We start from the raw sequence: 25,181 nt of genomic DNA on the forward strand, positions 1-25,181 counted from the left end.
GGAGAATTTTAGAAGTCTTACATCCTAGGATGGGAGGTCAGTTCCCCTTGGAAAACTTATACCAATGCCTATTTACTCCACAACATACACTTTTTTTTAGGTTGGTAGTTTTACCCCAACACTCTCCTTCATCGCTTCCTCCAACTCTTGTCTTTACTCACCATGTGCTTGGACTCTCACTTGGTTTCCTAGGTGCGTTGTCTCCTATCCCTGTTGACTATTTTCCCCTTTATGTTGTTGAATTTTTTAGAAGGGGAAGGCATGGTCCCTCGTTCCACGCTAATGCAACCTAACTAACAATTTGTAATGGTTTTCCTCTTTCATGGCCACTTCATGTAGCTCTCCTCTCACATCATTTTGAGTTTGTTTGTTGTTTTGATGCCTCTAGTGGCCATGAAGGAACAAAGAGCTCACTGTAGCCGTGACAATGGAGTTCATGGTGCTTTAGGATATTTTAGAGCATGCCTTCGGGCAAAATCCTCAGCCCGTAGCTTTGATGCCAGCATGTCACCAAACATACAAGAGAAAATTCATTTGGTGGAGGAAGAAATACACCATGAACGACAAGTCACTCTTGATTTTGATGTCATGTCAACCGTTACTCCTTAGGTTCCAAATATAGGTAATTCCTATGGCCATCATAGCCATTACTTGCATACTATTGATTTATATCAGCATTTCAAGTTGCTACTTGGAAAAGATGAATATAAAACAATCCCAAACTAATCTTCTGCACATGTTAGATGAAATTTGAGACCTTATGGTTGTGGAAGGCCAAATGCCTCTATTAGAGATGGGTTCAACTAATCAACTGGTATACTACTCTATCCTCATAATACTCTATTCCATGCACTCTCTCTCAAGTTTGGTTTCTCTAGCCAACCCTTAGGGCTATAGTTATACTTTCCTTTATTTCTATGCTTAGTTTAATTTTCTTATTAGCCAAGACTCTGCAGTTCAACAAGGTTGCTATTTTGGTCTCTTATAGCTGGTATTCCCCTGAGAGGGGCAACAACTGGATTTGGTCATTGTTTTTCATGGACTCTCCTCTAAATTTGCAAGTGCATGAATGTCTACTTTACTACCTCTGATCCAGTTTCCAAGGTGGCAAGCCAAATACAATAATTATTCCAAACTGATGTAAATATTTTATATTGCAATACAAAGACAACTTACAAAAAAACTATATATTATGATGGTTTTAATAAAATAAAAAATAAGAATATTTGTATATATAGAGATGTGAAATTTATATAAATATAAATTATATTATTAAGAACTACCGTAAATGAATTTATGTTAGTAAATAAATTATAAATTGGAAGTTAAAAATAGATTTATGTTCAAAAGAATTATGGAATTAAGATGAATTAAAATGGATTTACATTAAAATGTATCATGGAGTTAAGATAAATTTATATTGAAATGTATAGTAAAACTAAAACAAATATATGCCACTTTTCTTTTTAATTCAATAAAAAATAATTATACATCATACAAGTTAACACACCATTACAAATATATGTAACTTCTCTTCAGAGCACAATGTTGGCGAAACCAATGATTTATAGACACCATCATCATTGTCTCTCAAGGGACCTACTCCACCCAGGTGCTCACCGAGTATGACCTTCTTTGGACTATTCGTTTTTTGAATAGCTAGTCCTCAATTAATATATAGCTTCTATCAAAATATATATTCAAATATATATATGTATAACTAATATTCAACAAGAAAATATATGTATAACTAATAAGCAAGAAAATAAAAAATTTCCGAATGGTCCAGAAAAAGGTGTTTGCAAATCATATTCAATCCATTCAACCATAAATTGTCATATGGTAAAGAAATTAAAATCACGATTCGTGGTAATAAGAAGTTGGTTGTGGTTCATGGGACTTATTTTTTTTTAAATAATTATATTCTTTGTTTTGAAAGCAGTTTTATAGCTATATATAAATATAATTTGGAAAAAATATCTTGTAGTTTCTTGATGTCCAAAGTTATTTTAGAAGTGGTATGTTTTTATTTACTAAAAGAGCTCTAGATTGTTTAGGTTTTTTTTGGGGTAAAAATGAAAATTAGATTGATTATTAAATTATAAATTTGTGAGTTTAAGAAATCATAATCAAAAGGTATTTAAGTTTATTAAAGTTATATGGACTACATCAATTATTAATATCACTAGATTTTTTTATGGTATATTTTGTCTATTAAAGTTATATGGACTACATCAATCTTTAATATCACTAGATTTTTTTGGTGGTATATTCTCTAACATGTGTTGAATGTGGACCACTTTAAAGAAATATTAAAGTTACATGGACTATATCAATCTTTAATAACGTTACATTTTTTTGGTGGTATATTCTTTAATTTATGTTGGTCAATTACTACTTCAAAGAAATAAACTCTTGTTTTTTTGGTGGTATACATGTTAAACATTGACCATTTTAAAGAAATATTAAAGTTACATAGACCACACCAATCCTTAATATCATTAGATTTGTTGAGTGGTATATTCTCTAACCTGTGTTGGTGAATTACCACTTTAAAGAAATAAACTCCGTCACTATTTTTTTTTGTGGTATATTCTCTAACCTTATTAAAGGTTGACCACTTTAAAGAAATATCAATAGTTACAATTACTACTTTAAAGAAATAAACTCTTGTTTTTTTTGGTGGTATATTCTCTAACCTGTGTTGAACATTGACCACTTTAAAGAAATATTAAAGTTACATGGACCACACCAATCCTTAATATCATTAGATTTGTTTGGTGGTATATTCTCTACCTGCGTTGTTCAATTACCACTTTAAGGAAATAAACTCTGTCACTAATTTTTTTTGGTGGTATATTCTCTAACCTTATTAAAGATTGACCACTCTAAAGAAATATCAATAATTACATGGACCACACCCATCTTTAAGATGACTATATTTTTTGGTGGTATATTCTCTAACCTTTGTTGATTAATTACCATTTTAAAGAAATAAATTCATTGATTGTTTTTTGGGTGATATATTCTCTAACTTGTATTAAATGTTAAAGAAATAAACTCTGTTATGTTTACAAAAATATGAAACAAAGAAATAAACTCTGTTATATTTACAAAAATATGGTTTCAGACGGATTTACCAGAAAAAAGTAATTCCCATTAACTTATCAACATTAAAATATTTTTATTTATGTCATTAACCTATCAACATTAAAATATTTTTATTTATTATTTAAAATTATAAACAATGTTGTAGAAATACTATAAATCAAATTAACTTATCAACATTAAAATATTTTTATTTATGTCATTAACTTATCAACATTAAAATATTTTTATTTATTATTTAAAATTATAAACAATGTTCTAGAAATACTATAAATCAAATTTCAAGAAATTATACATATACCTATGCCGTTATATACGCATTGATTTCAAAAAAGTTATACATACTCGAGGAAAAAATCTTTTATTATGAATTAACCGGCTTAAATTCATTTTAAATTATGATGTACCAATTTCGGGAACCAATGTCCATACCAAATCCGAATCTCTATATCGCTTCTCATGGTTTAAGCAATAACTGAGATTGATAATATAAAGCAATGCACAGTTTCGTCGGAGTTCGAAGTTCTTGTTTTTTTTTGTCAGATTTTGGTCATAGGATTAGTTAATTTTCTTTCCATAGTAGCAAGTAGACAACCTCTCCGTTGTAGTCTAGTTGGTTAGGATACTCGGCTCTCACCCGAGAGACCCGGGTTCAAGTCCCGGCAACGGAAATTAATTAATTTTGGAGTATTGAAATTGAGATTCTGAAATCTATCAGAAGTTTTATTAAATTTTTGCGTTTTGAAATCCATCTCACCTGAGAGATCTGGTTTCAAGTTCCGGCAACTGAAGGTAATTGATTTTGGCGTACTGAAATCTATCTCATCTGAGAGATCTGGTTTCAAGTTCCGGCAACTAAAGGTAATTGATTTTGGCGTACTGAAATTGAAATTTCAATCTCACCTGAGAGACCCGGGTTCAAGTCCCGGCAACGGAAGGTAATTGATTTTGGCGTATTGAAATTGAAATTCTGAAATCTATCAGAATTTTCATTAGATTTTTGCGTATTGAAATCTATCAGAATATGAGACCCGGGTTCAAGTCCCGCCAACGGAATTTTCATTAGATTTTTGCGTATTGAAATCTATCAGAATATGAGACCAGGGTTCAAGACTAATGGAAAATTTTAGGGGCTAATGTTCGCCCAGTGGGCTAATTTTCCATGATTTTTCCACAAAAAAGATTCGCCAATTTCCAATTTTATAAAAGACGATTCGGCCAAATTTTAGAATATAAAATTATTTTACCTTAAAAATCGCCAACATTATAGAGAGACTATATATAAAATAATTATAAATTTGATTAATTTTACAAATATATCAATAAACATTTATAATTTGCATATTAGGGATTAGTGAGATTCGACAATGTTTTAAACTTCCAGAAAATTTTCCATCCTTAAAATTTTCCTTGGTTCAAGTCCCGCCAACGGAAGTTAATTGGTTTTGGCGTATTGAAATCTATCAGAATTTCATTAGTATGCTCTCGGTTCCTACAGACAGCCCCGGCTTCAAGTTCCCGCGAAGGCAATGAACCAGATTTTCATCAATATGCTCTCGGTTTTTACACGATGCTCCGGGTTGAAACCCGGCAATGAAAATCAATTCGTTTTACGTATTGAAAATTTTCCAATGCAGTTTGGATATTGAAATTTATCAGAATTAACAGATTTATGAGGATGAAAACCGAAACAAACGATATGGATGACCTCCAACTGGTCCACGAACGCACCCCGACTCTTTCGTTTCTTCTACTCAAAGACAAAATGCTCTCAGCATTTTGGAACCTAACGAAATCACATAAAACAAATTTCATTTTTTCTAACCCACTACCTATGCTCCCAGTGTTTTTGAACCTAACAAAATCACACGACAAATCGACCCCACACAGCGTGGGAGCCGAACCCGCGACCTACGCTCCAAGCATTTTTGAACCTAACAAAATCACACAACAAATCGACCACACACAGCGTGGGAGTCGAACCCACGACCTACGCCCCGAGCATTTTGGAACCTAACAAATTCAGACAACAAATCGACCAACATTTTTGAACCTAAAAGAATCAGACAACAAATCGACCAGCATTTTTGAAAGCTAACAAAATCACACAACAAATCGACCAGCATTTTTGAAACCTAAAAGAATCACACAACTAATCGACCAAAATCACACAACAAATCGACCAGCATTTTTGAAACCTAAAAGAATCACACAACTAATCGACCAGCATTTTTGAACCTAAAAGAATCACACAACTGATCGACCATAGGTGGGGGTCGAACCCAGGATCTGCATCCCAGCATTTTTCTACTCCGAAGACAAAAATGCTCGTCATCATTTTTGAATCTAACAAAATTTTCCCAACATACGACCTTTATGCTAGCATACCTGAGAAGGTCACACAACCAAACGACCACAGTGGGAGTCGAACCCACGACCTTTTGATCCGAAGTCAAACGCGCTAATCCACTGCGCTATGCGGTCCAGGTTGCAGAAAAACAATTTTCGATGATACTAGTGGATTCCTGTGGAGACGGTGTGCTATACTGAAGTGACGACAGACAACATCATAGCTCCCTTTCTTTAACTCTGAGGATTTTCCTCGTAAAAGGGCAATTAAGAAATTGCGTCTGCAGCCTGCAATTGTATTTTATTTCCTTTTGCCGTTCCAAGTGCATGTAATCAAACTCGAGAAAGCAGTATAATTATCGCGACCCGGTTTCTCATGCCATATACACAGGCATACTAGATAATTGGACTGAATTTACCATTTCATTAAATATCAGTTTGAAAATCCAATTCTCGTAATTACAGGGGAGCGGGTTTTGCAATTTTTTCATAGAAAAAAAAAGCAGCATAGCTTTACATTAAGAGTATATAAAGATCATCAATACATAATTCGAGATACTGATAAGGCATGGATATGCCCAGACTCTCTTTCATAAAAAGCATACAGATTATCCATAGAGGCAATATATGCCTATCATCCTTAGCAAAAAAATAGATGTCAGAAAGACCAGATCTAAACACACATAAAAGAGAGAAATGACATATACTATACATCTACAAGACCAGATGTTCAAAAAAAGCTTGACAGAGACGTGTCAAAACTTGACGAGGCTGTACCATATACAGATTCATACAAAAACATATAAGAAAGAGGGGGCAGATACGCCCAGCCTTGGTGAAGAGGATCCAACAAATAAGATACTGACAATCTGGAGGGATAAAACCTCATGCAGGACCACAACCCCGCAGCATCATATGGCAAACATGTTTGACATAGTGGTATTCTGATGATAGGAATCATAGCAAGCCAATATACGCTGAAGAATAGCCTGGAGAGGTTCCTTAGAGTCTTGGAAAATGTGTGCGTTCCTCCAGTTCCACAGATACCAGCATGTGATAATGAACAGCGATCTCCAAGATGAGGATTGTCTACTCCACCAAATAAAACCTTCCTGAACAGAAGAAAAAATGATGTGAGGGAAAACAAAATATGTAGACAAATCATACCAGATTATAAGGGACGAGGGGCACTGAAAGAACATATGCAAATTTGTTTCCGAGTCATTGAGGCACATGGAACATCTACTTGGACCCTGCCAGCTTCTCCTTTGAAGAATCTCCCATGTGAGATTTTTGTTCCCAAATAGCAGCCAAGAGAAAATAATCATCTTCAGCGGGCATGCAGCTTTCCAAAAACAGAGAGGGAAATGCGGAGGAGGACTTCCAGCAATAACGGAAATCATATCAGCATAAATGTTCTTTACGCTCACAGGTTTATGGAGAGACCATACCAGACTATCTTTTGTACCCGTTCGGGTGATCCCCAAACTATCAAGTCTCGCTTTTACCATCATCCAAAGAGGAAGCATCGAATGGGGTAAATGCAACTCCTCCCCATCCTTCCAGCCGGAGAAGAGCTAGACCATTCTTTTATCAACTTATCCCACGTAAAAACTCCCAGCCTATGAAGATTGCATAACAGTGGATGGGGGAATGAGAAACCCCGGCCAGATGAAATAGAATCAAAAGCAATAAAAATATTAGATCCAGAATAAAGGGTCCAGCGAAAGTTTTTTATGAAAAAAGGATGGACTTTTCTCAGGCTTTGCCATATCATCGAGCCGCTTCTAGTGCCAAAAGACCGCTTCCTGTACCAAAAATCTATGCTCTTTCCCTTTAGATATTTTGTTCTTACAATCTTGCTCCATGGCCCGTCACCGTATATTCCTCTATAGAGAGACTTGCAGAGAAGGGCATTTCCAAAGGTGCGAATGTCTATCAAACCCCATCCACCCATCCTTTTTGGTTTTGAAATAGAGGCCATCTTGACAAGATGAATTTTGCTCTGATATGCGTGACCTCCCCATAGGAAGTTTGCAACCAACCTGTTCATCTGTTTTATAATACTGCTGGGAAGATAGAAAATGTGAGCCCAGTAGACTGAAAGTTGGCATAGGACAGCCTGAGCTAAAATAAGTCTGCCAGCTAGAGAGAGGAATTTATATTCCCACCCTGCAATCTTCTTATAAAACCTATCCAGTAGCCATTGCCAATCCCTTTTTGAGTAGCCTTTTGCCTTTAAAGTAAAGCCCAGGTATTTGAACCCTTGTTGAATTGAAAAAGGAGCTATGCCCATCAGTTCTGATATCCAATGAACAATTTCCATATTCACATCATTGTGAAACAAAGAAGATTTTTCCTTATTTATAAACAGACCTGTAGCTTTTTGGAATCTTGAAAGGATATCGTTTATGCAAACCTAGGAGGCCCTGCAGAGCATAGCAAAGATGAGAACATCATCGACAAAAAGATTATGTGAAATGGAGATGTTCTTACAGATCTTAACCGGACGATATCTCTTATCCTTGACTACTTTGTTTATCTGAAGACTAAGAGAGTTCATCACCAGAATGAACAGCAGTGGGGAAAGGGGACATCCCTGTCGGAGTCCTCTCTCTGCTTGGAAAAAAGCCGAGGGAATTCCATTCACAATCACATAATATTTTACATTCTCCATTCTCATTTCATGCGTAAAAAAATCATTGAATTGAGTAACCCTGTAAAACTGAGAGCAAATTTATATTTTTCTCACCTTTTGTCCTTTTACTTTCGAAATTGTTCTCAGAACCTTCTTTGTGTAGATCATTTTCTAGTTTTAAATTTCAATTTGTTAAAATTTTAAATCGATCGTTTTCTTTGTAAATCATTTCCTATTTTGAATTTCAAATTTTTAAAACCCTTTCAATCTCTACTGCAGTATGAATTACTTGAAAGTATGAACATTTCTTAAAAAATTACATAACTAACTCCTTGCTGCAGTTTGCCTCTCTGAATTCTTTAAAATTTGCATCATTTTTATTTTAGATTTTACATCAACTTAAATCTTCAAATTCCGTACTAAAACCTAATCTTCTACATGACCGTGAGTTGTGGACAATGACTCCATAAAGTTTCTAAAATTCCAGAAGTTTGCATAATGTATGGATGTGTAGGCTAATTTTATTGTCCTTTTCAATCTTATATTTGATTTAAAAAATATGCATGAAATATATTTTGTATATGATGGAACAATGCTTCTCATGGTTATCCCCAACTCACAGTTCAAAATGATGATTCAATTGGTATTCAAAATTGATGGAAGTTTGGGCTTTTCCATGGCATGTAATGTCATAGTATCAATTATTCTAATTCTAGACAATTTTGTTGCATGATGTAAAAATGATTAGAAGTTTTTGTCACACTCTTTTAAATGAGGGAAAATGAAGTTTTCTTTACAATCCAGTTTTAGAAGTGATCCAGGTGGATATTTGTGGCCATCTGCCTATTCCACTTAGACCCCCAACACTATTTTCTTTTAGTTTCTTAATTTTTAGTACAATTTACTATTTTTGGCAGTTTTTCAAATCCTGAACTCCCAAAGCCGTATTTTTGTTGTCTGCCTCTCTCTTTGGGAAACCTTTCTTCATAATCTCCAATAAACCATCCTTATCTCCAATTTGTTAGCCTTAGAATATGAATTCCAAGATTGTGATGCACTTATTCCCACTACTCTTAATATTTCCTCTTCACATGCCCAACTCTCATCTCCCCCTCCCACATCAACTCTCTCCTCCCCTTCATAATGGTCTTCCTCTCCTCCCAATTTTATCAAACTAAACTTCGATGGTGCCTCCAAGGGAAACCCTAGTCCTGCAGGTTACAGAGGAATCTTTTGCTCATACACATTAGACATTATTCATGTATATTTTGGTTACATTGGCCACAATAGCAATAATGTAGTAGAACTCAAAGCTCTTGATACAAAAAATTTCCTCCATTCTTAATTTCTCTCACCTAAGCCTTAAAGGGGACTCTCATATTCTTTTCTCCTTCATTACCGATCTCCTCTATAGATACTCCTCTCTAAAAATCGCTAAAAGATGGAGATTGGAAAGCACCCTAAATCTCATTAAAACTCCTTCATCGAATTTCTACTGCCATTCCCTCACATATCCACAGATCGACTAATTGATTTACAGATCAATTAGTTGATGAAGGTTGTGCTACACTCTCTATGTTCAACCACTCTTCTTGGTCTTCCCCCCCCCCTTCCTCATTAAAATAGGAATTCCAGGATATAATTGCTCATGATATCAGTACCCAGATGGGGGTGGAAGACATTGAAATAAATTGGGGTGGGGCTTATGCCCTCCTACATCCACCTCTTACTCATGTATCTCCTTTGAGGAGAATTTAAGAAGTATTACATCCTAAGATGGGAGATCAGTTCCCCTTGGAAAACTTATACCAATGCCTTTTTACTCCACAACATGCAATTTGTTTTAGGCTGGTAGTTTTATCCCAACACTCTCCTTCATCGCTTCCTCCAACTCTTGTATTTACTCACCATGTGCTTGGAATCTCACTTGGTTCCCTAGGTATGTTGTCTCCTATCCCTGCTGACTATTTTTCCCTTTATGTTGTTGAATTTTTTGGAAGGGGAAGGCATGGTCCCTTGTTCCACGCTAATGCAACCTAAATAGCAATTTGTAATGATTTTCCTCTTTCATGGCCACTTCATGTAGCTCTCCTCTCACATCATTTCGAGTTTGTGTGATGTTTTGATGTGTCTAGTGGCCACGAGGGAATAAAGATCTCACTGTAGTAGTGACAATGGAGGTCATGGAGCTTTAGGATGTTTTAGAGCATGCCTTCGGGCAAAATTCTCAACTCGTAACTTTCATGCCAGCATGCCACCAAACATACAACATGAAATTCATTTGGTGGAGGAAGAAATCCACCACGAACGACAAGTCACTCTTGATTCTGATGTCATGGTAGCCATTACTCCTTAGGTTCCAGATATAGGTAATTCTTGTGGCCATCATAATCATTACTTGCATACTATTGATTTATATTAGCATGTCAGGTTGCTACTTGGAAAATTTTTGGTGAATAGAAAACAATCCCAGACTAATCTTTTGCACATGTTAGATGGAATTTGAGACCTTATGCTTGTGGAAGGCCAACTGCCTCTATTTGAAATGGGTTCACCATCTATCTCTTTGGTTCCTGCACAATGAAAGTTTGAGGAACAACTAATCAACCGATATACTTCTCTATCCTCATAACACTCTATTCCATGCAGTGCTCTCTCAACTTTGGTTTCTCTAGCCAGCCCGGCTATAGTTATACTTTCCTTTGTTTCTATGCTTAGTTTAATTTTCTTATTAGCCTAGACCCTGCAGTTCAACAAGGTTGCTATTTTGGTCTCTTATTGCTAGTATCCCCTTGAGTGGGGCAACAACTTGATTTGGTCATTGTTTTCATGGACTCTCCTCTAAATTTGCAAGTGCATGAATGTCTACTTTACTACCTCTTATCCAGTTTCCAAGGTGGCCGGCCAAATGCAATAATTATTCCAAAGTGATGTAAATATTTTATATTGCTATACAAAGACAACTTACCAAAAAAATCTACATATTATCATGGTTTTAATAAAATAAAAAATAATAATATTTGTACATATAGAGATGTGAAATTTATATAAATATAGATTATATTATTAAGAACTAGTGTGAATCCATCTTAACATCAGATGCACTCAGTGCAGAGAGGAATCAAATCTCTCTATGTGCAAATATTTTCTCAAGTTTTGCACTCAAAAAGAGTGGTAGATCCGAAGTTAAGATAAATTTATGTTGGTAAATAAATTATAAATCAAAAATTAAAAATAGATTTATGTTCAAAAGAATTATAGAATTAAAATAAATTTACATTGTATTGTAAAACTAAAACAAATATATGTCACTTCTCTTGTCAATTTAATAAAAAATAATTATACATCATACAAATTAACATACTATCACAAATATATGCGACTTCTCTAATAAATTTAATAAAAAAATAATTATACATCTTACAAATTAACATACATATTTTATATATATATATATATATATATATTCTTTATTTTATAATTTTATTTATAATTTAAAATATTTTATTTATAATCTAAATTGAAATAATTTTTAAATACCACATATTAACTATATATTTAAGATTTTCCTTTAATTTTTTCATAAAAATTTACTTTTATCTAAATATATATTCAACTATATATATATAACTAATATATATATATATATATATATATATAAACTAATAGGCAAGAAAATACAAAATTTCCGAATGGTCCAGAAAAAGGTGTCTGCAATCATATTCAATCCCTTCAACCATAAATTGTCATATGGTAAAGAAATTAAAATCACGATTCATGGTAATAAGAAGTTAGTTGTAGTTCAGGGGGCTTATTATTTTTTATTTATTTTTAATTAATTCTATTGTTGGTCTGGAAAGCATTTTTAAAGCTATATGTATAAATATAATTTGGAAAAAATATATTGTAGTTTTTTAGTGTCTTAAGATATTTTAGAAGTGGTATGTTTTTATTTACTAAAGAGTTATTCAAAATATGTGTTTTTATTTTTATTTTTTTTTAATGTAAGTGAAAATTAGTTTGATGTACTAAATTATAGAAGTGGAATGTTTTTATTTACCAAAAGAGTTATTTAAAATATATATTTGCAGGTTTAAGAAATTATAATTGAAAAGTATTTAAGTCTATTATATCGACCATACTAATTTTCAGTAGAAATTTTTTTTGCCAGGATGCCTGAATGCCAATCTATGCAAGGCGCAGCGATTCGCTGAAGATTTTTTTAGCTTCGTTTTTATTCTTTTCTTTTCATTTTGCTCGTATCTCCTTTTCAATATTTGGTCTTTTGCTATTTGGTTGATCTGTCTATTCCTTTTTATGGGTAGTATATATTGTAATCAATATGTGGATATGTGGACTTTTTCTTTTTGGTTCTGGGTCTGTTTTGGGACAATTTCGGGCCTTGTGGGCCATTTTGAGGTGATATATAGGTTTATCTATTCTAGTTTCTGTTATGGTGGTCTCCAGACGATATGTATATGAGTTTCATTTCTAAATCTCAGGGGGTTTCTCTATCTACTGTATCTGCAGCTATATGTATGAAGGTTTTTTATATTTCCTTAATATAAATCTATGCTGTTTTTTTTCGAAAAATTACCACTTTAAAGAAATAAACTCCGGAACTATTTTTTGGTGATATATTCTCTAATCTATGGACCACTTTAAAGAAATAAACTGTGTCACTGTTATATTAGACAAATCCACTAGAAAAAATTACTTGAGATGGATTCATTGACATTAAAATATTTTTATTTATTATTTAATATTATAAATAATATTTTTAAAATATTATAAATCAAATTTCAAGAAATAATACATGTGCCGTTATATACACATTAATTTCAAAAAATTATTCATACCCTATTACATAGAGGAAAAAATCTTTTATCGTAAATTAACGAGGTTAAATTTATTTTAAATTTTGATCTACCAATTTCGAGAACCAGCGTCCATACCAAATCCGAATCTCTGTATATGCTTCTCATGGTTTGAGCGATAACTGAGATTGAGATTGATAATGTAATGCAATGCACACTTTCCTGCGAGTTTGGAATTTTCTCGTTTGTCAGATTTTGGCCATATGGTTATTTAATTGGGTTTTCTTGGCTTTTCCGTTGTAGTCTAGTTGGTTAGGATACTCGGCTCTCACCCGAGAGACCCGGGTTCAAGTCCCGGCAACGGAAGTTTTACCAATTTTGGCGGATTGAAATTGAAATTCTGAAATCTATTAGAATTTTTATTAGATTTTTGCGTATTGAAATCTAACGCACCCGAGGGACCGGCAACGGAAGGTTATGGATTTTGGCGTATCGAAATTGAAATTCTGAAATCTATTAGAATTTTCATTAGGTTTTTACGTATTGAAATCTATCAGAATGAAACCCGGGTTCAAGTCCCGCCAACGGAAGTTAATTGGTTTTGGCGTATTAAAATCTATCAGAACTTCATTATAATGCTCTCGGTTCCTACAGACAGCCCCGGCTTTAAGTTCCGGCAACGGCAATGAATCAGATTTTGATGAATATGCTCTCGGTTCTTAGACGACAGCCCCGGGTTGAAACCCGACAATGAAAATCAACTCGTTTTACGTATTGAAAAATTTCCAATGCAGTTTGCATATTGAAATTTATCAGAATTAACAGATTTATAAGGATGAAAACCGAAACAAAGGATATAGATGACCTTCAACTGGAGTGGGTTTTGCAATTTTATTATTTCATGCGTAACCCTGTAAACTGAGAGCAAATTTATATTTTTCTCACCTTTTGTCCTTTTACTTTGGAAATTGTTCTCAGAACCTTCTCTATGTAGATCATTTTCTAGTTTTAAATTTCAAATTGTTAAAATTTTAAATCGATCCTTCTCTTTGTAAATCATTTCCTATTTTGAATTTCAAATTTTTAAAACCCTTTCAATCTCTACTGCAGTATGAATTACTTGAAAGTATGAACATTTCTTAAAAAATTACATAACTGACTCCTTGCTACAGTTTGCCTCTGTAAATTCTTTAAAATTTGCATCATTTTTATTTTAGATTTTACATCAACTTAAATCTTCAAATTCCGTACTACAACCTAATATTCTACATGACCGTGAGTTGTGGACAATGACTACATTTTAAGTTTCTAAAATTCCAGAAGTTTGCATAATGTAGGTGTGTAGGCTAATTTTATTGTCCTTTTCAATCTTATATTTCATTAAAAAAATATCCCTGAAATATGTTTGGTATACTATGGAACAATGCCTCTCAGGGTTATCTCCAAGTCACAATTCAAAATGATGATTCAATTGGTATTCAAAATTGATGGAAGCTTTGGCTTTTCCATGGCATGTAATTTCACAGTGTCAATTGCTCTAATACTAGACAATTTTGTTGCATGATATAAAAATGATTAGAAGTTTTTGTCACACTTTTTTTAAATGAGGGAAAATGAGGTTTTCTTCAGAATCCAGTCTTGGAAGTGATCTGGATGGATATTTGTGGCCATCCGCCTATTCCACTTAGACCCCAAACACTATTTTCTTTCAGTTTCCTAATTTTTAGTAAAATTTACTATTTTTGGCAGTTTTTCAAGTCCTGAACTCCCAGAGCCGTATTTTTGTTGTCTACCTCTCTCTTTGTGAAACCTTTCTTCATAATCTCTAATAAACCATCCTTATCTCCAATTTGTTAGCCTTAGAATACGAATTCCAAGATTGTGATGCACTTATTCCCACTACTCTTAATATTTCCTCTTCACATGCTCAACTCTCATCTCCCCCTCCCACATCAACTCTCTCATCTCCTTTGTAATGGTCTTCCTCCCAATTTTATCAAACTAAACTTCGATGGTGTCTCCAAGGGAAACCCTAGTCCTGCACGTTACAGAGGAATCTTTTGCTCATACACATTAGACATTATTCATGTATATTTTGGTTACATTGGCCACAATAGCAATAATGTAGTAGAACTCAAAGCTCTTGATACAAAAAATTTCCTCCACTCTTATTTTCTCTCACCTGAGCCTTAAAGGGGACTCTCATATTCTTTTCCCCTTGATTATTGATCTCCTCTATAGATACTCTCTAAAAATCGCTAAAAGATGGAGACTGGAAAGCACCCTGAATCTCATTAAAAAACTCCTTCATCGAATTTCTACTGCCATTCCCTCACATACTAATTGATTTGCAGATCAATTAGTTGATGAAGGTTGTGCTACACTCTCTATGTTCAACCACTCTTCTTGGTCTTCCTTCCTCCCTTCCTCATTAAAATATGAATTCCAGGATATAATTGCTCATGATATCAGTACCCCGATGGGGGTGGAAAACATTGAAATAAATTGGGGTGGGGCTTATGCCCTCCTACACCCACCTCTTGCACATGTATCTCCTTTGAGGAGAATTTAAGAAGTATTACATCCTAAGATGGGAGATCGGTTCCCCTTGGAAAACTTATACCAATGCCTTTTTACTCCACACCATGCAATTTGTTTTAGGCTGGTAGTTTATCCCAACACTCTCCTTCATCGCTTCCTCCAACTCTTGTCTTTACTCACCATGTGCTTCGAATCTCACTTGGTTCCCTACGTGCGTTGTCTCCTATCCCTGCTGACTATTTTTCCCTTTATGTTGTTGAATTTTTTAGAAGGGGAAGGCATGGTCCCTCGTTCCACGCTAATGCAACCTAAATAGCAATTTGTAATGGTTTTCCTCTTTCATGGCCACTTCATGTAGCTCTCCTCTCACATCATTTCGAGTTTGGGCGCTGTTTTGATGCCTCTAGCGGCCATGAGGGAACAAAGATTTCACTGTAGCAGTGACAATGGAGGTCATGGAGCTTTAGGATGTTTTAGAGAATGCTTTTGGGAAAAATCCTCAGCTCGTAGCTTTCATGCCAGCATGCCACCAAACATACAAGAGGGAATTCATTTGGTGGAGGAAGAAATCCACCATGAACGACAAGTCACTCTTGATTCTGATGTCATGGTAGCCATTAATCCTTAGGTTCCAGATATAGGTAATTCTTGTGGCCATCATAATCATTACTTGCAAACTATTGATTTATATTGGCATGTCAGGTTGCTACTTGGAAAAATTTTGGTGAATAGGAAGCAATCCCAGACTAATCTTTTGCACATGTTAGATGAAATTTGAGACCTTATGCTTGTGGAAGGCCAACTTCCTCTATTTGAGATGGGTTCACCATCTATCTCTTTGGTTCTTGCACAATGAAAGTTTGAGGAACAACTAATCAATCGATATACTTCTCTATCCTCATAATACTCTATTCCATGCAGTGCTCTCTCAACTTTGGTTTCTCTAGCCAACCCGGCTATAGTTATACTTTCCTTTATTTCTATGCTTAGTTTAATTTTCTTATTCGCCCAGACCCTGCAGTTCAACAAGGTTGCTATTTTGGTCTCTTATTGCTGGTATCTCCCTAAGTGGGGCAACAACTGGATTTGGTCATTGTTTTTCATGGACTCTCCTCTAAATTTGCAAGTGCATGAATGTCTACTTTACTACCTCTTATCCAATTTCTAAGGTGGCAGGCCAAATGCAATAATTATTCCAAAGTGATGTAAATATTTTATATTGCAATACAAAGACAACTTACCAAAAAAATCTACATATTATCATGGTTTTAATAAAATAAACAATAAGAATATTTGTATATATAGAGATGTGAAATTTATATAAATATAAATTATATTATTAAGAACTAGTGTGGATCCATCTTAACATCAGATGCACTAAGTGTAGAGAGGAATCAAATCTCTCTATGTGCAAATATTTTTTCAAGTTTTGCACTCAAAAAGAGGTTTGCATCTCTAGAAATTTGATCACTCTCAACCCTTGGTAGATCCGAAATTAAGATGAATTTATGTTGGTAAATAAATTATAAATTAAAAGTTAACAATATATTTATGTTCAAAAAAATTATAGAGTTAAAATGAATTAAAATAAATTTACATTAAAATGTATTATAGAGCTAAAACAAATATATGTCACTTCTCTGGTCAATTCAATAAAAAATAATTATACATCATACAAATTAACATACCATTACAAATATATGCCACTTCTATGATAAATTCAATAAAAAAAATAATTATACTTCATACAAATTAACACACCGTTACATATACATATATATATATATATATTCTTTATTTTATAATTATATATATAAACATTTATTTTATAATTTAAAATATTTTATCTATGATCTAAATTAAAATAATTTTTAAAATACCACGTATTAACTATATATTTAAGATTTTCTTTAATTTTTACATAAAAACTTACTTCTATCTAAATATATATTCAACTATATATATAAAATATATATATAGGAAAGAAAATACAAAATTTCCGAAAGGTCCAGAAAAAGGTGTCAGCAATCATATTCAATCCATTCAACCATAAATCGTCATATGGTAAAGAAATTAGCCGTTGGCAATATAGCCGTTGGAGTCTCTGCACGCTCTATTTAATCAAGCTAAGCCGGATTGGTTGGTTCGAAATGCGTTGACAAAAGATTGGTTTTGTGATTTTGCCGAAGAGTTTATGAACAATGCTATGGATCACAGAAGTCTAAATTCCTTAAGCATTTTTATAGTTATATATATAAATATAATTTGGAAAAAGTATATTGTAATTTTTTAAGAGGTGGTATGTTTTTATTTATTAAAGGAGTTATTCAAAATATATATATATATATATATATATATTTTTTTTTTTCAAAAGTAAGAATGAAAATTTGTTTGATGTACTAGATTATAGAAGTGTATCTTTTTATTTAATAAAAGAGTTATTCATTTAGTTTTTTTTTTTTTTAAATAAAAATGAAAATTAGTTTGATATACTAAATTATAAATTTGCAGGTTTAAGAAATTATAAATTAGTTTGATGTACTAAATTATAAATTTGCAGGTTTAAGAAATATTAGTAAAAGCTATTTGAGTCTATTATATAGACATACCAATTTTTAATATCACTAGATTTTTTTGGTAGCATGTTCTCTAAGTTGGATGGGTAAATTACCACTTTAAAAAAGTAAACTCCGTGACTATTTTTTTAGTAATATATTCTCTAATCTATGTTGAAGGTTGACCACTTTAAAGAAAGAAATAAACTCTAGGTTGACCACTTTAAAGAAAGAAATAAACTCTGTGACTGTTCATTAGACAGATCCACGAGAAAAAATTACTTTCATGGATTCATTAACATTAAAATATTTTTATTTATTTTTAAAATTGTAAATAATATTTTTAAAATATTGTAACTCAAATTTCAAGAAATTATACATGTGCTGTATAATACCCTATTACATAGAGGAAAAAATCTTTTATTGTAAATTCTGATCTACCAATTTCGAGAACCAGCGTCCATACCAAATCCGAATCTCTGTATATGCTCCTCATGGTTTGAGCAATAACTGAGATTGAGATGGATAATGTAATGCAATGCACAGTTTCCTCCGAGTTTGGAGTTCTTCTCGTTTGTCAGATTTTGGCCATATGGTTATTTAATTTAGTTTACATGGCTTTTCCGTTGTAGTCTAGTTGGTTAGGATACTCGGCTCTCACCCGAGAGACCCGGGTTCAAGTTCCGGCAACGGAAGTTTACCGATCTTGGCGTATTGAAATTCTGAAATCTATTAGAATTTTGATTAGATTTTTGCTTCGTATTGAAATCTAACGCACCTGAGAGATCTGATTTCAAGTGCCGGCGACTGAAGGTTATTGATTTTGGCGTATTGAAATTGAAATTTCAGTCTCACCTGAGAGACCAGGGTTCAAGTGCCGGTAACGGAAGGTTATTGATTTTCGCTTATTGAAATTGAAATTTTTTTTTTCAGAAAGAAAAAGCTTCATGATTTATATTAAGATTTATATTAAGAGAATATAAAAATCCAGATACAGACAAAGGCATGAGGCCTTGATGCAAAATATACAGAAACCTATTACTGTCCAGAATCAGAATGGTATGGATCTTAGAGATAAACAAAAATTATGAGTGCATGGCACTACAAAGACTTCAAAAAGGAGGGACTATCTAAATCAAGATGTTAAAATTCTGAATTTAACCAAAAATGCCCCTAATGACAAAGACAAAAATGCCAAGATGAAAATTAATCCTCAGAAGGCAAATATCCCAAAATCTTTGTCAAAATGAAGTCAAGAGGCAGACTGGAATTCTGGAAAATATGATCAGAAGTTTCATTAGGTTTTTACGTATTGAAATCTATCAGAATATGAAACCCGGGTTCAAGTCCCGCCAACGGAAGTTAATTGGTTTTGGCGTATTGAAATCTATCAGAATTTCATTAGAATGCTCTCGGTTCCTACATACAGCCCCGGCTTCAAGTTCCGGCAATGACAATGAATCAGATTTTGATTAATATGCTCTCGGTTCTTACACGACAGCCCCGGGTCGAAACCCGGCAATGAAAATCAACTCGTTTTGCGTATTGAAAAATTTCCAATGCAGTTTGCATATTGAAATTGCTCAGAATTAACAGATTTATAAGGATGAAAACCGAAACAAAGGATATAGATGACCTTCAACTGGTCCACGATCGCACCTCGACTCTTTCGTTTCTGAACTTAACGAAATCACATTAAACCAAATTCATTTTGTCTAACCCACGACCTATGCTCCCAGGATTTTTGAACCTAACAAAATCACACAACAAATCGACCACGTGGGAGTCGAACCCACGACCTACGCTCCCAGCATTTTTGAACCTTACAAAATCACACAACAAATCGACCACTAGGGGAGTCGAACCCACGACCTAAGCTCCCAGCATTTTTGAACCTAACAAAATCACACAACAAATCGACCACACAGCGTGGGAGTCGAACCCGCGACCTACGCTCCAAGCATTTTTGAACCTGACAAAATTACACAATAAATCGACCACACACAGCGTGGGAGTCGAACCCACGATCTACGCTCCGAGCATTTTTGAATCTAACAAATTCACACAACAAATCGACCAGCATTTTTGAAACCTAAAAGAATCACACAACTAATCAACCATAGGTCGGGATCGAACCGAGGATCTGCATCCCAGCATTTTTCTACTCGAAGACAAAAATGCTCGTCATCGTTTTTGAATCTATCAAAATTTTTCTAACATATGACGTTTATTCTCAGCATACCTGAGAAGGTCGATCAACCAAACGACCACAGTGAGAGTCGAACCCACGACCTTTTGATCCGAAGTCAAACGCGCTAATCCACTGCGCTATGCGGTCCATCATAGCTCCCTTTCTTTAACTCTGAGGATTTTCCTCGTAAAAGGGCAATTAAGAAATAGCGTCTGCAGCCTGCAATTGTATTTTATTTCCTTTTGCCGTTCCAAGTGCATGTACTCAACTCGAGAAAGCAGTATAGTTATTTCGACCCGCTTTCTCATGCCATACACAGGCATACTAGATAATTGGAATGAATTTATCATTTCATTAAATATCAGTTTCAAAATCCGATTCTCGTAATTACAGGGGAGCGGGTTTTGCAATTTTATTATTTTATGCGTAAAAATAATGATTGAATTGAGTAACCCTCCTCTCTCAATTTCTTTCACGAAAAATGTAAAACTCAGAGCGAATTTATATTTTCTCACCTTTTGTCCTTTTACTTTGGAAATTGTTCTCAGATCCTTCCCCATGTAAATCATTTTCTATTTTTAAATTGCAATTTGTTAAATTTTTAAATCCATCCTTCTCTTTGTAAATCATTTCGTATTTTGAATTTCAATTTTTTAAAACCCTTTCCATCGTTGTTGCATGTATGAATTACTTGAAAGTATGAACATTTCTTAAAAATTTACATCACTCACACCTTGCTACAATTTGCTGGTATGAATTTTTTAAAATTTGGATCATTTAGATTTTAGATTTTACATCAACTTAAATCTTCAAATTCGGAACTATAACCTAATCTTCTACATGGCCATGAGTTGTGGACAATGACTACATTTCAAGTTTCTAAAATTGCGTAAGTTTGCATAATTTATTTCCAACCCATAATTCAAAATGATGATTCAATTGGTATTTAAAATCGATGGAAGTTTTGGCTTTTCCATGGTATGTAATGTCATAGTACTAATTGCTCTACAATTCTGTTGCATGTTATAAAAATAATTAGGAATTTTTGTCACTCTCTTTTAGATGAGGGAAAATGAGGTTTTTCTCACAATTTAGTGTTGGAAGTGATTTGGGTGGATATTGGTCGCCACCCGCCTATTCCACTTGGACCCCCAATACCATTTTTTTTAATTAATTTATTATTATTATTATTATTATTATTATTTATCAGTTTCTTAATTTCTAGTACAATTTACTATTTTTGACAGTTTTTCAAGTCCTCAACTCCCGGAGCCGTTTCGAGGCCCTAAACAACATTCTTTTGGAAAATGGGCAAACCTATGGCCTACGACACGAGTTTATTGTTTAAATTTTTTTGTCCTCAAATAGATCTTTCTAATGAAGTATTGTACGCATCAAACGAACATTGTATGCCAAATTTACGACCCTGGCAAGTTGTATGTATTGACTAACCCTAACGGGCTCCATAAACTTTTGGCACCTCATCTCCTAGGGTTAGGTTTTTCGATATTACGGTTTTCCATAGTTTCTCAATAAAAAAAACCTCTGAGCCCCATTAGAACACAATTTAGAAGGCACATAGTCCTTATATCTCTTCTCATAGATAAGCTACCATCACCCGAGCTAGATTATTTTCATTTTGCATGTAAACAATTTTTAGTATTTGTTATTGATTAATTGAAGTTCAATTTTCACTGTAGCTCTATGTTTATGTTTAAATCTGTATTTCATTTTGTTTTTGCATAAATTTGGATCAATGGTATCAGAGCGATCTATTCTTTCTTTGTTTTTCTGTGCATGTCCCCAACAAGGTCGGTGGGTAAGGAGTTAGGACTTGAACTGGTTCAACCCTTGCAAGATCAACCTTGCTAACCTCGACAGTCATGGCGGAAGAAGAGAAAGACAAGGGCGCAAGAAATCCTTTCAAAATGTTGCTTGAAGAGGCCCTTGAGCGACACGAGAATGAGATGATGGATAACTTTTCCTAGATCCTTTGATGGGTATCATCGGGCAAAGCATCTTCATCCAACAATCACTTTGAAGGTGTCGCCCCCTTTAAGGCACACATTAACTTTGACATTCCTATATTTGAAGGCCATTTCTTTTATCTCTACTAAATAATGCAGTAAGATCATCTCCTAGATCGGTAAATTTATTTTCTTTCTGATTCACTCTCAAAGTAAGGGGAAGATTGTGACCACATCCATGGCCCCTGGGAAGGGTACCTACATGCAACAGGAGCATATGGATAAGGTCGTGCAAGAATACAAAGATTTCTCCTCCTCACCCAAAGGGGTACCTTTGCACTGTTAGGTCAAACATTCAATCGACTTGACTCCCAAAGCACCTCTACTCAATGGGCCAATATACCACCGCTCTCTTCTAGAAAACAAAGTAATTAAGCGACAAATCTAGGAGTTTCTACGAAAAGGGTACACCTGACCAAGTTCCTCACCTTGTGGGAACCCAATTGTACTTTTGTAGAAGAGCGATGGGACTTGGAGACTCTACATTGATTATTAGGCACTAAATAAAATTACTACCAGGAACAGGTATCCAATTCCATAGATTGAGAATCGCTTGACTACCTTCAGGGGGCCAAGTAGTTCAACAAGATTGATTTCAAGTTTGGCTATCACTAGGTTCCAATCGAACCCACAAATGTATAGAAGACTGCCTTCAAATCCAAGGAGGGCCTTTTTGAGTGGTTGGTCATGCCTTTCGGGTTGACAAGCGCCCTTGCAACTTTTATGATGCTGATGGATGACATCTTGCAACTCTTCACCAACTCGTTCATGGTTGTATATCTGGACGACATCATGATCTTCAACAAGAGTCGGGAAGAGCACTTGCAACACATATGGTAGTCCTTCACACTCTGCATCAACACAAACTATGTGCCAACTTGGAGAAATGCATCTTTGGCAAGAACTAGGTCCAATATCTGGATTACATCATTGATGAACAAGGCATACATGTGGATCCGACTAAGTTCCAAGTCATTCAAGATTGGCCAACCCCAAACACTTTAACAAAGTTGCGCAACTTTTTGTGCCTTGCCAATTTCTAACAAAGGTTCGTGTTGAGATTCTCTCATATCACTTGGCTTTAGAGTCAAGTTACTAAGGGAAAAGAAAAAGAAAAGTTCTTCTGGTCTGAATCCTGACAAAAGGTGGTCATTGAGTTGAAGCACCACCTTTTCTATGCACCAATACTCACATTACTAGACCCGCAACAACCATTTGAAATTGAGACAGATGCCTCCAAGTACGCCATTGGTGCAATCCTCACTTAGTAAAGGCATCTAGTGGCCTATCACAGTGAGACACTCTACAATACAATTCAAAAATACCCCACCTATGATAAAGAGATGTATTCCATCTTGCAGATTTGTCGTCAATGGAAACATTATATTTTGGGGAAGGAGACAATCATTTACAAGGATCATCGACCTCTTCAGTTTATACAAACATAAGGGAAGTTGTAGAACAACCACCATAAAAAATGGTCCACATACCTGCAACAATTTCATTTGAACATTAAGTACAAGAAGGAAAACTCCAATAATGTTACATATTGCCTCAGTCTACCACCAATTGTGGCATTGAACACTGTTCTCAACTCTTGTGTCCATCTCCATGGACTATATGTTTGGCCTTCCTTTTACCAAGCATGGTGATGACTATGTATTTGTGGTCGCTGATGGATTTTCTAAGATGGCTATATTGATGGCTTGCAAGAAGAGCATCACAATAAAAGACACTCCCAAAATATTTTTCGAACAAGTGTGGGTACATTTTGGGATCCCACATAACATTATATCAGATCAGGATAACAAGTTCCTGAGTGCCTTCTCATCGAGCATTTGGTCCTTGTTGGACATTAAGCTCACAAAGTCCACTGCATTCCATCCTCAGATTGATGGTTAGACATAGTTTTTCAGTAACATGATAGAGCATATACTATGCATGTACAACTCCAAGCATCCATGAACGTGGGATGAGAGCCTTCCCTATGTGCAACAAAACCATAAAAAAACTCTCCATAGCTCGAATGGCCACAACCCCTTCCAAGTGGGCATGGGATTTCAACCATTATGTCCCATTGATGTTGCAATGCCCCTTGTGACTACATAAACATAATCTGCACATCTTAAGTACAAAGCTGATAAAACCACCAGGTTTATTGAATTCATCAAGTACATCTTCCATCAAGTTCATGACATCCTGGATAAAGCCAATGCCAAGTACAAATAACTTCATGATCAACATTGGGTGCCACATAAGTTTCAAGAGGGCAACAAAGTTTGGTTGCATTTGCAGAAGGAACGCCTTATTGGAGCCCATCGAAATCTTCGACCACTGCGATATGGGCCTTACACCATCACCAAGGATATGGGTGACAATGCTTTTAGCTCAACATTCCCCAATTCCTTGGCCTGCACCTAGTGTTCAATGTGGACCGCCTTTGACCATACTTTCCACCATTGCTGGACACATTAGACGTTGTTGAGCAGCTGAAACCAATAGAGCTCAACCCAGATTACATTGAACATGCCACTAATGATCAAATCATGGACACACAAATTAAGAACACTCACCAACAGAGGATCCAACTGTATTGGGTTTTCAAAACCGACCAACTCTTACACCAAGGCAAGTGGCTCACCAAGGACCAAATTCAATAGAAGTCTCCCCATCTAGTGGAGGCACTCTACGCAATAGGGACCATTGCTTCCTAAGGGGGGAAGATTGATCCAGGTGGATATTGGTGGCCACCCTCCTATTCCACTTGGACCCCCAACACTATTTCCTTTTAATTTCTTAATTTCCAGCACAATTTATATTTTTGGCAATTTTTTTCGGTTTTGTACCTCCAGAGCTGTTTTGAGGCTCTAAGTGACACGTTTTTGGAAAATAGACAAACTCATGCTTGGTTGCAATCAAAGGTTTTATCTTCATAGATATTTCTAACAAGGTATC

At 34.7% G+C, this 25,181-nt stretch overlaps 5 non-coding genes across 5 annotated transcripts; 3 read left to right on the forward strand and 2 right to left on the reverse strand.

The window, feature by feature from the left end:
- Positions 1–3,706: 3,706 nt before the first annotated feature.
- On the forward strand, positions 3,707–3,779 carry TRNAE-CUC (transfer RNA glutamic acid (anticodon CUC)). The gene has a single exon. It is a non-coding gene; the product is annotated as a tRNA-Glu (tRNA).
- A 1,739-nt stretch (positions 3,780–5,518) lies between these two features.
- On the reverse strand, positions 5,519–5,592 carry TRNAR-UCG (transfer RNA arginine (anticodon UCG)). The gene has a single exon. It is a non-coding gene; the product is annotated as a tRNA-Arg (tRNA).
- Positions 5,593–13,205: 7,613 nt separating this feature from the next.
- Positions 13,206–13,278, forward strand: TRNAE-CUC (transfer RNA glutamic acid (anticodon CUC)). Its single transcript has one exon. It is a non-coding gene; the product is annotated as a tRNA-Glu (tRNA).
- Positions 13,279–18,630: 5,352 nt separating this feature from the next.
- TRNAE-CUC (transfer RNA glutamic acid (anticodon CUC)) lies at positions 18,631–18,703 on the forward strand. Its single transcript has one exon. It is a non-coding gene; the product is annotated as a tRNA-Glu (tRNA).
- Positions 18,704–20,272: 1,569 nt separating this feature from the next.
- Positions 20,273–20,346, reverse strand: TRNAR-UCG (transfer RNA arginine (anticodon UCG)). The gene has a single exon. It is a non-coding gene; the product is annotated as a tRNA-Arg (tRNA).
- Between the last annotated feature and the right edge of the window lie 4,835 nt (positions 20,347–25,181).

This window comes from Pinus tabuliformis, chromosome 2_1, assembly GCF_031772625.1.
Source record: "Pinus tabuliformis cultivar Carrire ecotype Pingquan chromosome 2_1, CPIR1, whole genome shotgun sequence".
NCBI lineage: Eukaryota > Viridiplantae > Streptophyta > Pinopsida > Pinales > Pinaceae > Pinus > Pinus tabuliformis.